This window comes from Callithrix jacchus, chromosome 4 (genome assembly GCF_049354715.1).
Source record: "Callithrix jacchus isolate 240 chromosome 4, calJac240_pri, whole genome shotgun sequence".
In the NCBI taxonomy this organism is placed as follows: domain Eukaryota; kingdom Metazoa; phylum Chordata; class Mammalia; order Primates; family Cebidae; genus Callithrix; species Callithrix jacchus.
In genome coordinates, this window is record NC_133505.1 from 174,242,501 (window position 1) to 174,257,500 (window position 15,000).

A 15,000-nucleotide genomic window follows, 5' to 3' on the forward strand; every position below is an offset into this window, starting at 1 on the left:
ACAAAGCTACAGAGACAGGGCTACAGACAGGCAGAGACAAGGCCACAGGCAGAGACAGGGCCACAGGCAGAGACAAGGCCACAGGAAGAGACAAGGCCACAGGCAGAGACAGGGCCACAGGCAGACACAAGGCCACATGCAGAGACGGGGCCACAGAGACAAAGCTACAGAGACAGGGCTACAGACAGAGAGACAGTGCCACAGGCAGAGACAAGGCCACAGTGACAAGGCCACAGACAGAGACAAAACTACAGAGACAGTGCCACAGGCAGAGATAAGGCCACAGAGATGGGGCCACAGACAGAGACAAGGCCACAGAGATGGGACCACAGACAGAGACAAGGCCACAGTGACAAGGCCACAGACAGAGACAAAACTACAGAGACAGGGCCACAGGCAGAGACAAAGCTACAGAGACAGGCCTACAGACAGAGACAAGGCCACAAACAGAGCCAGGGCTGCAGGCAGAGCCAAGGCACAGGCAGAGGAGCAGGGAAGCAGATGGTCCTCCTGGAGCATGGGGGGCACTCTGAAGGCATGTTCTTGGTGGGGTGAAGCTGGACCTCAGGGGCAAGCAGCACACATGGGTCAGAGAATGGGGAGAACTTTCAAGACAGAGTCAACAAAAGGCACAAAGAGACAGAGCCCGGGGTGTGTGAAGGGTGCTGGGGACTCCCTGTGCTTGGGACTGGCTGAAACGTCCTGTGGGAGGGGGTGGAGTGGCCTGCCGTGGCCTGAGGTGTCCAGCTCCGTCTCGGGTGGCACGGCTCTGGGGGCACCTGCAGGACCAGCAGTGGAGCTAACTGTGCACCCGGGGTGCTTGCCGTGGCTGACGGGGTAGGAGAGGCTGGGGCAGCCACAGGGGAAGGCTGCACACACGGCACGGGGAGCCGGCAAAACAAAAGGAGACAGAGTCCTGACGATGGTCACCTGCAACCTGAGAAGGGCCGCAGCCCCATGTGGCTCAATCATTGTTTAAAGTTACATTCAAATAACAGACTGCCAAAAAAAAGTATTACAAACAACAGAATGCTCTGTTGATGTCTTTCTGTGCCTCGCTGCTCTCTCCTTTTCTGCCAAGACACACACATAAATCCGGCAGAAATACAAGCAAAGTTCTCAGCAGCACTCCTTAAAGTTCCTACTCGACATCTCAGACACTCCCCAAAATTCCAAGCTCGCAGCAATTGCCAAAGTCTCTTTTTTCCTTTCTGCTCTCAAACGTCTTCATGGGGTCAGGCCGTGGCCAGGACCCTCCCATGTCACCCGTTTCCCCCCGGCCTCCCTGTCTTCTCCAATGGCTCCTGGGACACCGGGTCCTCACCCCAATCTCACTGGGACACAGAAAGACCTGGGGAAGAAGCTGTGGAAGCCTCTGCAACAGGCTGTTCTTCCCATGCTGTGGGTTTTCATGAGGGGCGGAGCGAGGCATTAAAAGCTTCGAAATTTACACAGTTAGGGGCCACAATCACAAAAAAGAACATGAAATGATAAACACAAAATGAGGCCGAAATGGGAAAATTATTTGGAATAGAAAGGAAATTGCAATAAATTATGGCTGTTCAAAGGAAGAGTCACGTTTCTGACTGGGTCTCTCACGGTCACTGGCACTTGGAAATACCTTCTGTAGACAGTAGAAGCCTAGTCGAGTCTCTCTTCTAGCCGGGCTGTTTGATTCGTTTTTTTATTGTTGATGTTTAGAAATCGTCCACCACTCGTGCTTGGTAAAGTCAGTGAACGGGGCTGTGGTCAGATGCATGTGGAGCCTGCCGTGGGCAGCGTGTCCATACAGGGTCCCTCTGCCATGCCAGGCTCAGAGCATCCACACTTGTGGTTCTACCCTTTGGGCGCCCCTCAGAATGACCTGGGAGACATTTCAAAAGTCCCGCCGTCCACTTCCTGGCCCAGCCTACACTGTGGATGCTCCAGGGACCTCCGGGTCCTCCTCTGAAAGCCCCACCCCTTGCTTTATGACACAGCAAACTCAAGCCCAGGTTGCCAGGGCTGCCCCGTGGAACCCGGAGGCCACAAGATTCTGCCGGGTGAGCCAGAGACTCCCCGGAGAGCCATCCCCTCCGTCCTTGACAGCTGGGCCGCTTCTCTGCCGTTCTCAGCCCCGGCACTGTTCCCGCACAGCCGATCCTAAACACACGGAGGCCACTCCCGCACTGCCACTGAGAAAAAGCCGAGGCTGGGTAGCCGCGGAGGGGCCAAAGTGAGTGTGTAACGAGATGGTTTCTAAAGAATTTACGGTAAATGCTAATCTGGATGTCAGTGTATTGGAATATGATGGATCCACATTCCACCAAATGAATTAGTTTCTAGAGCTGCTATGAAGTCCACGAACCACAGACCTGGCTTAAACAACGCCGTGTTTTCTCTCCCGGTTCCAGGGGCCGGAGTTTGAGGTCGAGGTGTCAGCAGGCTCTGACCCAGTCACCCTGCCGCGCTGCCCTGGGCCAACTGTTTTCGTCCCCAACATTCACATGTAGAACCCTTCACTCCCACCGTGACAGCTGAGGAGGTGACTAACCACGTTGGGAGGTGGAAGTCATGAGGGTGGAGCCCTTGGGAAGGGGATTCGTGCCCTGAAAAGACAGGCCCTGAGAGCTCCCCTCCCGTCCCACCTCGTGATGACACAGGGCGACGCTGCCTGGGAAGCAGGAGCTGTTCTCCCCAGACACCGAATCTGCCTTTCCGTGGCCTGCAGCCTCCGGAACTGAGAGGAGTGAGCGTGTGTGGCGCTTCTGCTCACGCGACTGGGATGCACTGAGACCAGGCCTGGGGAAAGCCGGTCCTCCGGGTTCCGGAGAGAGTGGGGCCAGGTGGGGAGAGGGCTTTGTCCGCACCTCTCTCCGGGGGTTTTGCTGTATCTGCTCCACCCTCAAAAACTCAAGTCAAACGCATACTCCTAGACCTTCTCTCGGGGACCCTGAGGGAAAAAGACTGGAATGGAACAGTGTCGGTAGAGTCACAGAAACGCCCGCAATGCAGGAAAAGCCCCAGAAGCTCCTTCAGCTGGCCTTGGGCGTCCTCTGGCCTCCCAGGGGCTGGGGCTGAGCTAAGGGGAGGCTCATTTGTTGCAGAAATGGCACAGAGGGGTCTTGGGCACCGGGAAGGGGCCAAAAGAACTGTGTCTACGGCTCAGGGGAAGCAGGAGTGTGGAGTCCAGGGTCTGGCGCAGCAGCTCCCAGGTCACCCACTGATGAAGGCAGGATTTAAGCGCATGGTGTAGGAGGGCTGCATGGGCGCCAGTGCTAGGGGTGTCGGAGGGTCACGTGGGCACCAGCGTTAAGGGTGTGGAAGGGCCACGTGGGTGCTGGTGTTACGGCTGTGTGGGTGCCAGTGTCAGGGGTGTGAGGGCCATGTGGGGGCCTGGGCTAGGGGCATCAGAGGGCCACGTGGGTGTCAGCTCTTCGGGTTTGGGAGGGTTGCATGGTGCCAGGTCTCGGGGTGTGGGGAGTCCGCATGGGTGCCAGCACTGGGGACCCCTCTCACTTCAGAAGGACTCTCAACTCCTGCCTGCTGCCAAGCCTGCTCCCTGGGGAGGGTCTGGAAACCATCCTCGAACTTGTCCCCCGTCTCCCCAGCTTTAGCGTCCCGACTCTTCCTCTGCCCTCCTCACCCCCAAGTCCTGGAATGCCAGGCTGTTGCGCAGACGCCCCTCACAGCGCAGAGCCCGGCTCTGCCTGTGCAGAAACGCAACCCGTGCCAAGAAAACATGCAGCGATGAGAGACGTCAGGTTCCCGAATTCCTGAAGGATGATGCCTCTATCCAGCTCCGAAGGTTTCAAAGCGGGCTGGCCGTGTTTTCTCACACAGGTCTGGTATGCGCAGCGCAGGAATTTGGGATCACAGTGACCGCTGGGCCTGACCTGCACCTCAGCAGCACAAACAGCCACAGACGCCTGTAGTTAGCACCCTCTGCGGTCTGAAGCCTCCTGCCCATGGGAGGAACCCCGCCCAGAGCACAAACAGCTCGTTAAAGAGAGTGTTTGCGGCCACCTGGAGGGTCGCAAGGCCTTTAGCCTCCCCCAGACCCCCACGCTGCGTCCTCCCAGGCACGGCATGCACAGGGCCTGACTCACTCCTCTGTCCCCTCGCACTTGGACACTTCTTCACTACGTCAGCTAAGCAACAAAGCCACCAGGATTAGAATCCCTCCCTCACATGCCCTCAGGGTAGGAGGGCGGCTCTGCCCCATCCCAGCTCTCAACGGTGGGAGAAGATGCTCCTGGGGAGTGGGCAGTGTCTCCAGCAGGGTCAGCTGTGAGCTGTGTGCAGACGTGGCGCAGTGTGTGTGCCGGGATGTGGCGTGTCCCCTGGCCGTGTCTACCGCCCAGTGTCTGAGCCCAGGCCTCCATCCTGCAAGTGTTGCCCACACAGTCGTCAGCCTGTGACTTCACATCATGCCAGAAAAGTGCTAAGCCCAGCATGAGCCAGCAGCACGCCCTCTGTGAAGGCACCAGGAGTAGAAGGGAGTGACTCAACGCTGTCAGTCCTGAAAAAACCCCCCCACGGTGGGAGTGCTATTTTAAAACAATTTTTTTTTCAAATTCCAGCATTCAGAATACTTCCCAGTGCACTTTGGGTGAAAGACAAGCAGTAAGGCTACCCTTCCGTGCAGTTGGTGATGGGTTACGGAGCCTCGGTCTTCGGAGTGGCACTGTGAGGCCATTTGCTTCCAGCCATGGGCACTGCCACCCCTGGATCTTGGCCAGGGACATCGGGTTCCTCTGCTCCCTGAGCCCACAGAGCTGTGAGTATCTGGAACCCTCACTCCTTCCTGACGGCTCTGCTTGGAGCACACAGCTGGGTGTGCTGGGCACAGGGCGGGGCTGACGTCTGCATCCATCTGGCAATGCAGGGAGCACCTGCCTCAGCAGAGTCTGTGTGGGCCCTTATCCCATCCCAGACTGCATCCTGCAGAGTGAGAAGCAAAGTTGGCGTGAGCCTCTGCACGCAGCGTGAACCCGTGAGACCCACCAGAGAGGCTACTCGGGGAGGCCAGTGCTGCGGCGGTGGGAGAGCCCCCATGTGGAAGCCTCTCCCCACAGGTGGGAGAGCCCCGGACTGGAAGCCTCTCCCTGCAGGTGGGAGAGCCCTGGACTGGAAGCCTCTCCCTGCAGAGGCCGATGCCCCGCAAGGATCTCACCACAAAGCTCCTCCTCAGCATGCCTTGGCCTTGGGGTTTGACGCTAAAACAGGGCGGGGATGCGGGGGTGATTGCAGAGGCAGAAACGGGTTGGAAATCACACCCTGCTCAGTCCAAAGCTCAAGAAGATGGTGAAATTAACACCTAAAGCCCTGGTGGCTGGCAGCACCCTCCTGGTGGGGCTCTGATGGCACCCTCCTGGTGGGGGTCTCATGGTACCCTCCTGGTTGGGGTCTGACGGCACCTTCCCAGTGGGGCTCTGATGGCACCCTCCTGGTGGGGCTCTGACGGCACTCTCCTGGTGGGGCTCTGATGGTACCCTCCCGGTGGGGGTCTTATGGTACCCTCCTGGTTGGGGTCTGACGGCACCTTCCCGGTGGGGCTCTGATGGCACCCTCCCGGTGGGGCTCTGATGGCACTCTCCTGGTGGGGCTCTGATGGCACTCTCCTGGTGGGGCTCTGACGGCACCCTCCTGGTGAGTGGACCAGAAAAAGGAGGGCTGAGGAGGTTCCTGGGAATGCTCAGCTGGCTTGCAGTGGGCGTTGAGCCAGTGGCGTCAGGGAGGGAAAGGGAGCAGGCTGAACCCTTGGCCCTGTGGCCACCACACAGCCACGTGGAAAGGACTCGAGAGCTCCTCAATGCCACATGGTGCCCTGCCACACTCTTTCTGTTTTCTCTGTTTTAGAAGCTGGTGATGAGAACAGCCCAATGCTGAGGTTGCCTTCGTGGCCGCTATTCGTCTATTCCCGCTGTGCTGTGAAAGAAGGCCTGAGACGGGGTAATTTATCAAGAAAAGAGGTGAATTGGCTCAGGGTCTGCTGGCTGTACAGGAACCACAGCAGCTGCTGCTTCTGGGGAGGCCTCAGGAAGCTTCCTTCTGGCAGGTGAGCGGGGAGTTGGCAGGTGAGCGGGGAGCAGGCAGGTGGCGTGGCGGGAGCAGGAGGAAGAGAAAGTGTGAGGGCAGTGCCACACACACACGCAACCAGATCTCATGAGCCCACTTCCTCTTGAGGACACTACTAAGGCGGGTGGTGCTAAACCCTTCATGGGAAACTGCCCCGTGAACCAGCCGCTTCCCACCAGGCCCGACTTCCAATGCTGGGCCCACCCTGCTGCTCACTTGCCTCCATGACACCTGCAAAGAGCCTCCTTCCAGATCAGGTCACAGCCACAGGCAAGAGGCTTAGAACACAACGTCAGCTTATTTTTTGTCAGCCCACAATGTTGCAAACCCAAAGTTTAAAGCGTTTTTAAAAACAGACCAGGTAGCTTTGGTAATGTGCTCTGAGACCGTTTTCTTTGTGGCCCTGTGCTGACTTGAACTCAGCAGTGTGTTTGTCTGGTGCGTGTTCTCACACACCTTCTAGGCGTGACTTCTCCTAGGCAGGGAACTCACCCCACACTCACCTATTTGTGGAGTCAGCGCACAGGGTAGGGGACAAAGGACATTCCTGCTTCTTCCCCACATCTCTCCAGCCCCCACTCTAAGGACCCTCCTTTCTGCTGTGAATTGTGTTTGTTTGTGGTTGAGCTCTCTGCTGCTGGCCAGCCCTGGTGTCTGAGGGTCAGAATGTGGTGTCATGCTCTTGCTTGTTGTGCTTAAAGAGGCCCATGTTGGAAAGCCTGTGTGAAGCAGCTGGCACCTGTTATGTGAGCACAGGTGGCTCTACGCTGACCTGTTGCTACTGGGCCTTGCGGAATGACGGAGCGAAAAGGGAAATTGTGAAGGAGAAAGCCAGGTGTGGAGTGAAAAGGTGTGTAGAGAGAGCAGAGCTGGATAGGGGACAGGTGAGGAGGCTGGGCATGAGCTGCAATCTGGAGGGACAGAGAGGAGGGGCGCCTGTGTGTTCTGGGCAGGGGAACCACCCAGCTTCAATTCCCATCTTCATTCCACTCTGCACCTCAGACCCCCATTCACAGGAGGGGCCTCTGTCCCGCAGCTCATGAGTCAGGAGAATTAATGGGAAAGATGGAGCCTGCTGACTGCTTGGCTTGGCTCCAATGACAAGCACATAATAAGAAGCCAATAGTATCAATGCTGTCTCCCATCCACACCACTTTCACTTGTACCTCACTCTGGTGATACTAGTAAAAACATTGCTATGGGGAGGCTGAGGCGGGTGGATCACGAGGTCAAGAGATCGAGACCATCTTGGTCGACATGGTGAAACCCCGTCTCTACTAAAAATACAAAAAATTAGCTGGGCATCGTGACGGGTACCTGTAATCCCAGCTACTCGGGAGGCTGAGGCAGGAGAATTGCCTGAATCCAGGAGGCGGAGGTAGCGGTGAGCCGAGATTGCGCCATTGCACTCCAGCCTGGGTAAAGAGAGTGAAACTCCGTCTCAAAAAAAAAACAAAAACAAAAAAACATTGCTATGTTTTAAAAAAATGCTTTTGTTGAAAATAAAGGAGTTCGTCTCTTGGTGCAAGATGAAATATTCACATTACCTTTGAGGATTTTCTTGTAAGCACACCGAGACCTTAGCCCATTTAAGGTAGCATAAAACATACATTGTCACTTCCAACAAACTCAGTGTCAAAAACAACACTTTGGAATTTTTTTCTTAAAATAAGCAATGTGGGAGAAATTAACTCACAAAGACATGGAATGTTAAAAGGAATACGAAGCCATCAATAAATGAAAATAGAATATTAAAGACACATTTTTCCAGGTTAATATTAAAACAAGCCAGGAGAAGAACCCATGAACTAGACACATTTTGAGTGACTATATTCTTAGAGCAATAGGAGTGCGGCAGCTGAGGAGGACATTCTAGAAAAGTTAAGAAGTGGTCATCTCATGAAATGATTACACAAAGGCCATTCCCTAAAGGAATGACTAATGTATCTTTCTATCCACAGCAGCAGTAAAGGGACGGACATATGAGTTAGGAAAAGCCAAGCAAATACCCATTTCCTAAATGGACACATTTCTAGAAGTGCACACACCCAGACACACCCAGACACCCTCCCTGTTGGCTTCACATCCGCAGGGACCAGCTCAGAGTGGGTGCCTGGCCAGGGCTGCACAAGACTCTTCACTAGGAAGGGAAAAGGATACACTCCCATCTTCAGTCCCCCCTTTACAGCTCCTATTTGAGGTGTGATCTACAATACTCATTTTATTAGTTCAGTAGCACCTCTGAGAACTGCTGTGTACCGAGTAGCCTGCTCCAAGGTTCCTACAGATGGGCGTGCACATGGACACTCCCCAGAAGACAGGGGATGGACAGGAGCACAGAGGGGATGAGGAGGAAAGTGGACAGAGGGGCCATCCGGATGCAGAAACTGATGGCACTGGATGCTTTTCCTGAAGTAAGTAAAAGCACATGGACATAATGCTAAACATCTGAACGGGGCCTAAGAAACTAGTTTTATTGTTTAGAAACTTTTATCATCTAAGAAAGAACTTAAAAAGCGCTTTATGGGATTTAAAGGAATACAGTGTATGTGCTTACCGTTTGAAAGGATTTAAGGTTGGTTTTAAATGAAATAAGATTTAAAGGTTATTTGTAGATTTAACATCTTATTTGCACTTTTCATAGGTTATGTTTTTATCTACTTTCGACACTGGTGTTTTGACAGCATATAATTTATTCTCCAATCAGAGACACACTGACAGCCTAGAGGGTGGAGCAAGACAGCAGCATAGGTGTGTCTAGTGATCGTCCCTTCACAAGAACACCGATTTGAGCATGCAAATGAAAATACTGTCAGGAGAGCTAAGTGAAGCAGACGCGGGACCACACTACCGCGTTGTAGCACAATAACAAGAAAAGATGTGAAGGTCTCTTTTCTATTATACACTTCGCCCCTCCCTCAGCCCGGGCAGCACAGCGTGGAGAAATTGTCTGCTCAGGGAAAACCGGGGAGTGAGCAAAGATATCCAAACACTGGGCCCACCGCAGTAAAACCCAGCACTGGGTAAGTCTCCATGGCCCCAGAGTCCAGGCTGGAACCTAAAGACTGAGCCTCCAGACCTGCTGCAGTGCCAGGCTGGACCACATTGCCTCAGGCTTCTGGCTTGTGTGGCAAACTTGACCTCAGGCCCACACAACTCCTTGATCAATGTCAGCAGCCCTGGACTCCAGACAGTCGTCACCAGTAGGCAGGACCCAGTGGCCCCCAGCTTCAGGTAGGCCCCAGCACAGTGCCAGTGGGTCCCAGGCTTCTGGCCTGCCCCGGCAGCACTCCAGCCAGAGTGAGCCCTGAGCTTCCGGCACACCCAAGCAATGCACCAGCTGCAGCAGCTCCAGACTTCTGGCATCCCCAGCGCCATGCATGCTGGTAGCAGCCCCAGGCTTCAGAACTATGCCAGAAAGCCTGCTCAGAATCTCTAGACAGGCTGACTTCTTTTTTTACAGAGGATCTTGCTCTGGCTCTGTCACCCAGGCTGGCATGCAGGGTTATGGTCATGGTTCACTGCAGCCTGCACCTCCAGGGCTCAAGCAATCCTCCCATCTCAGCCTCCCAAGAGGCTAAGAATACAGGCACACGCCAAGACACCCAGCTAATTTTGTTTATTTTTTGTACAGACAGGATCTCACTATGTTGCCCAATTTGGTCTCAAACTCCTGGGCTCAAGCCATCCTCCCACCTCAGCTTCCCAGAGTGGTGGAATTACAGGAATGAGCCACTGTGCCTGGCCCAGGCTATTGAAGGGCTTTCCCAGGCAAACCAAGTCTGAGAAGACTGGAATAAATACTTACATCTGCAAATGTGCAGACATCAACGCATGGCCCACAAGGATTAAGAACAATCAGGGAAGCATGACGTCACCAATGCAACAAAATAAAGTGTTACTGACCAACCTTAAAGAAATGGAGATAATTGAGCTTCCTGAAAAAGAATTTAAAATAACTTTTAAAGAAGCTTAGTGAAATTCAAGAAAATGCAGAGAAACAATTCAATGAATTGAGGAAAACAATAACTGGCCAGATGAGAAATTTAATACACAGATTGTGAAATAATTTTAAAAAATAAATAAAACAGAAATCCTGGGGCTGAAGAATCAAAATACAATGAACAAAATGATAAAATTAATAGAGAGTATCAACAGTAAAACTGATCAAGCAGAAGAATGTGTGAACTTAAAGAAAAGTTTTTTGAAAATATATAGTCAGAGGGAAAAAATGAACAAAGCTTATGGGATTTATGAAACAGCATAAAAAAAGCAAATAGTTGAGTCATAGGAATTAAAGAAGAAGAGAAAGATAAAGACGTAGAAAGTGTATTTAAAGAAAGAGAAAAAAAGGAAGAGTAGCAGAAACTTTTCAAACCTGAAAATACATAGAAGTATCCAGGTTCAGAAAGGTCAAAGGTCACCAATCCAAATAAGATTTAATCCGAATAAGACTATCCCAGACACATATTCACACTGTCAAAAAAACAGAGACATAGAGAAGATCCCGGAAGCAGCAAAAGCGAAAAAGCCAGTAACATATAAGGGAGTTCCCAGACAGCAGGCAGCAGAGCTCTCAGCAGAAACTTTACTGGAGACAGTGGGATGATATATTCCAACTGTTCAAGAAACAACAACAAAATGGCAGCCAAGAATACTGCACCCAGCAAAGCTGTTACATCACTAATGAAGGAAAGATATTTTCTCAGACAAAAGCTGAGAGAGTTCATCACCACCAGAGCCGTCTTACAAGAAATGCTAAAGGGAGTTCTTCAAGTATAAATTTATTGGTAAAAGTAAGTACATAGTCAAATTTAGAATACTCTATCACTATAGTGGTGGTTTGTAAGTTACTTATATATTTACCATGAAGGTTAAAAGACAAAGTTATTAAAAATAACTATAGCTGCAAGAAATTGTTAAGAGATATGCAATATAAGAAAACGTACATTGTGAAATCAAAAAATTTAAAATTTTGGTGAAAGGAATAGAGTAAAAGCATAGTTTTTTTGGTGGGGGGATGGACTATGATCAAAGATAAGTTGTTATCAGCTTAAAATAACCTGTTATAAGAGTAAGACTTGTGGTAACCAAGAAACAAAAACCTATAGTAGATACATAAAAAAAATGTAAAACAAGGAATCAAACATGCCTTTAACGAAAACTATTTAATCACAAAGGAAGATAGTAAGATGGGAAGAATGGAACAAAAGATCAACAAAACAACTATCAATAGAAAGTATAGGTTGGTTCAAAAGCAACCATGATTACTTTTGCAGAAAACTAACGGTTAATAAAACAGAAATAGGTAGGTTCTTACTTATCAATAATTACCTTGAATGTAAGTTCATCATATTCTTCAAACAAAAAACATAGACTGACCAAATGAATTAAAGGAACAAGACCCAACTTCCTGCTTCCTGCAAGAGATTCCCCTTCACCAGGAAGGACACACATATGCTGAAAGTGAAGGGGTAGGTAAAGACAATCCATGCAAATAGAATTCGAACTAGGAATAGTTATACTTGTATCAGACAAAACAGACTTTAAAAAACTGTGAAAAGAAAAGGACAAGGGCCAATAATAACAAAAGAAAAAATTCAACAAGAGGAGTGATAATGATTATTAATATTTCATATAATATTTGCTTTATATATTTAGATATGGGAATTGGAGTATATAAATTTATGAAGCAAATATTAACAGCTCCAAAGGGAGATGTAGAGTGTAATACATCCATAGTGGGTAACATCAATATGCCACTTTCAACATTGGACAGATCAGCTATACAGAAAAGTAAGTAAGGAAGCATTAAACTTAAACTACACTCTAGACCAAACGGACATAACAGACACATTTAGAATATTCCATCTGGCAGCTGCAGAATACTCATTTTTCTCAACTGCACATGGAATAGTCTCCAGAATAATTATGTGCTAGGCTACAAAACATCTTCACAAATTTAAGAAGATTAAAAGTAACTTTTCTGACCACAATGGTATAAAACTAGAAATCGCTTACATAAAAACTTTGGAAAATTCACAAATACATGCAAGTTAAATATGCTTTTGAACAATAAATGGAGCCATGAAGAAATTAAAAGAGAAATTTAAAATTCTGTTGAGACAAACAAAAGTGAAAATATGACATACCAAAACCTATGCGATATATAAAAAACAGTTCTAGAAGGTTTATAGCAATAAACACCTACATGAAAAAGATAAAGATATGAAGTAGACAACCCAACATTGTACTTCAAAGCATCAGAAAAACAAGAATAGACTAACCCCAAAGTTAGTAAAAGGAAGAAAATAATAAAGGTCACAGCAGGAATAAATGAAATAGAAACTAAAAAAAATAGAAAAGAGCAACAAAAATGAGATCTGTGCCTTTAAAAATTAAACGAATTCTACTAACCTTTAGTCAAACTAAGAGAAAAAGAAAATATGCAAATGAATAAAATCACAGATAAAAACAGAGAGACATTTCAATTGATAAAACAGAAATACAAAAAATCTTAAGGGACTATTATGAGCAGTTATATGCCAACGAATTGAACAACCTAAAAGAAATAAATAAATCCCTTGACACATATAACTTATCAAAATTGAATCATAAAGAAATAAAAAATCCGAACAGACTAATAAGTGATGAGATCAAAAGTGTAATTAAAAGTCTCTCAGCAAAGAAAAGGCAAGAACTATATGGCTTCACCGTTGAATTCTATCAAACATAAAGAAAAACGAATGGCAATTATTCTTAAACGCTTTCAAAGCATTGAAGAGAATAGAACCCTTCTCAACTCACTTTGCAAGACCAGCATTACACTGATACCAAAGCTGAACAAGCAGAGCACACACACACACACACACACACAGGCATGCACACACAAAGAAAACAGCAAGCCAATATCCCTGATGATGGTAGATGCAAAACTCCTCCACAAAATGCTAGCAAACCAAATTTAACAATACATTAAAAAGACCATTCGCCATGATAATGTGGAATTCATCTCAGGAATGCAAGGATGATTCCGCATACATAAATCAATAAATGTGATACATCACATGAACATATTTCAGGATAAAAACCATATAATCATTTCAACAGATGCAGAAAAAGCCTTTGATAAAATGTGAAACCCTTCATAATAAAAACCCTCAACAAAATAGATATAGAAGGAAAGTACCTAGACATAATAAAGGCCATGTATGACACACCCCAGCTTATATTATATTGAACAAAAGCTTTCAACTTTTCCTCTAAGATCTAGAACAAGACAAGGATGCCCCTTGCCACTTCTACTCAATGTAGTATTGGAAGTCCTAGCCAAAGCAATTAGGCAAAAGAAAGAATTAAAAAGTCTTCCAAATTTGAAAGGAGCAAGTTAAATTGTCCCTGTTTGCAGTTGACATGATCTTATATATACAAAACCTTAAGGACTATTTACAAACTGTTAGAACTAATAAATTCAGGACAGTTGCAAGATACAAAATGAACATACAAAAATCAGTAGTGTTTCTATACATTAACAGTGAGCTATCCAAAAAAGAAATTAAGAAAACAATCCCATTTACAATAGCTACCAAAAAACAAAATAGAAATAAAAGTCACCCAAGAGTGAAAGATCTCTACATTGAAAACTGTAGAATTCTGATGAAAGAAATTGCAGTAGTCACCAACAGATGAAAAGGCATTCTGATTTCATGGATTGGAAGAATTCGTACTAATAAAATGTCCACGTTACCCAAAGTGATCTACGGATTCAATGCCATCTGTCAAAAAAACAATACCAATTCCATTCTTCACAGAAATAGAAAATATATCCTAAAATGTGTATAGAGCTACAGAAGACCTCCAACAAAGTCATCTTGAGCAACAACAACAAAGCAGGAAGCATCATGCTAGCCGACTTCAAAATATACTAAAACTACAGTAAACAAAGCAGCATTATACTGACATAAAAACAGATACATAGACCAATGGAACAGAAATAAGAAGATCATTCGCCATGATAATGTGGAATTCATCTCAGGAATGCAAGGATGGTTCCACATACATAAATCAATAAATGTGATACATCACATGAACACATTTGCAGCCAACTAATTTACAACAAGGGTGCTAAGAACATGCAGTGGGGAAAGGATAGTCTTTAATAAATAGCACTGGGAAGACTGGATATTCACGTGCAGAATGACACTGGACCCCTAACTCACACCATATACAAAAATCAATCCTGAACGTATTCAAGACTTCAGTGTAAGACTCAAAACTATTCAACTACCATAAAAAAAAAAAACAAAGGGAAAAGCACCATGTCATTGGTCTGGGCAATAATTTTTTTTTTGATATATCCTCAAAAGCACAGACAACAAAAGCAAAAATAGACAAATGGGATTACATGAAACTAAAAGCTTCTTCACATCAAGGAAACAATCAACAGAGTGAAGAGACAACCCACAGAATGGGAGAAAATATTTGCAAAGCACATATCTGATAAGTGATTACTACCCAAAATACATGTGATGCTTAATGACAGGAATATGTTCTGAGATTGTCACTATGAGATTTAATTGTGTGACTCTAGTTAGTTGTACTAGCTCACCACACACCTAGGCTATCCAGTAGCCTGTTGCTCCAAGGCTACAAACCTGTCCAACATGTTACTATACTGAATACTGGAGGCAACTGTAACACGTTAGGTGTTTGTGTATCTAAACAGAGCAAAGGTAGAGTAAAAATATGGCCTTACGATCTTACGGACCACTGTTATCTATGTGCTCCATGATTGTCCAAAATGTTGTAGTGCTGTGCATGAGGGTGTATAAAGAACTCAAACAAGTCAGCAGCAAGAAAACAACACTTCCTATAAACGGACAAAGCATCTGAGTAGACATTTCTCAAAAGAAGACATACAAATGTCCAATAGGTTTATGG

The 15,000-nt window shown here is 47.4% G+C and overlaps 1 long non-coding RNA gene across 11 annotated transcripts in view; it reads left to right on the top strand.

The window, feature by feature from the left end:
• Positions 1-2,060: 2,060 nt before the first annotated feature.
• LOC118153046 (uncharacterized) overlaps positions 2,061-15,000 on the top strand; it is a 15,807-nt gene continuing 2,867 nt past the window's right edge. Inside the window, exons 1-7 of one of the 11 annotated variants that reach the window (XR_013534965.1) lie at positions 2,061-2,215; positions 2,394-2,524; positions 2,643-2,825; positions 4,563-6,040; positions 8,289-8,474; positions 8,705-9,083; positions 9,695-10,856. This is a non-coding gene — a long non-coding RNA (uncharacterized LOC118153046). Of the gene's footprint in view, positions 2,216-2,393; positions 2,525-2,642; positions 2,826-4,562; positions 6,041-8,288; positions 8,475-8,704; positions 14,827-15,000 lie in introns of those variants that run through there. The other 10 variants (XR_013534962.1, XR_013534964.1, XR_013534963.1 and 7 more) reach the window with 10 other exon arrangements.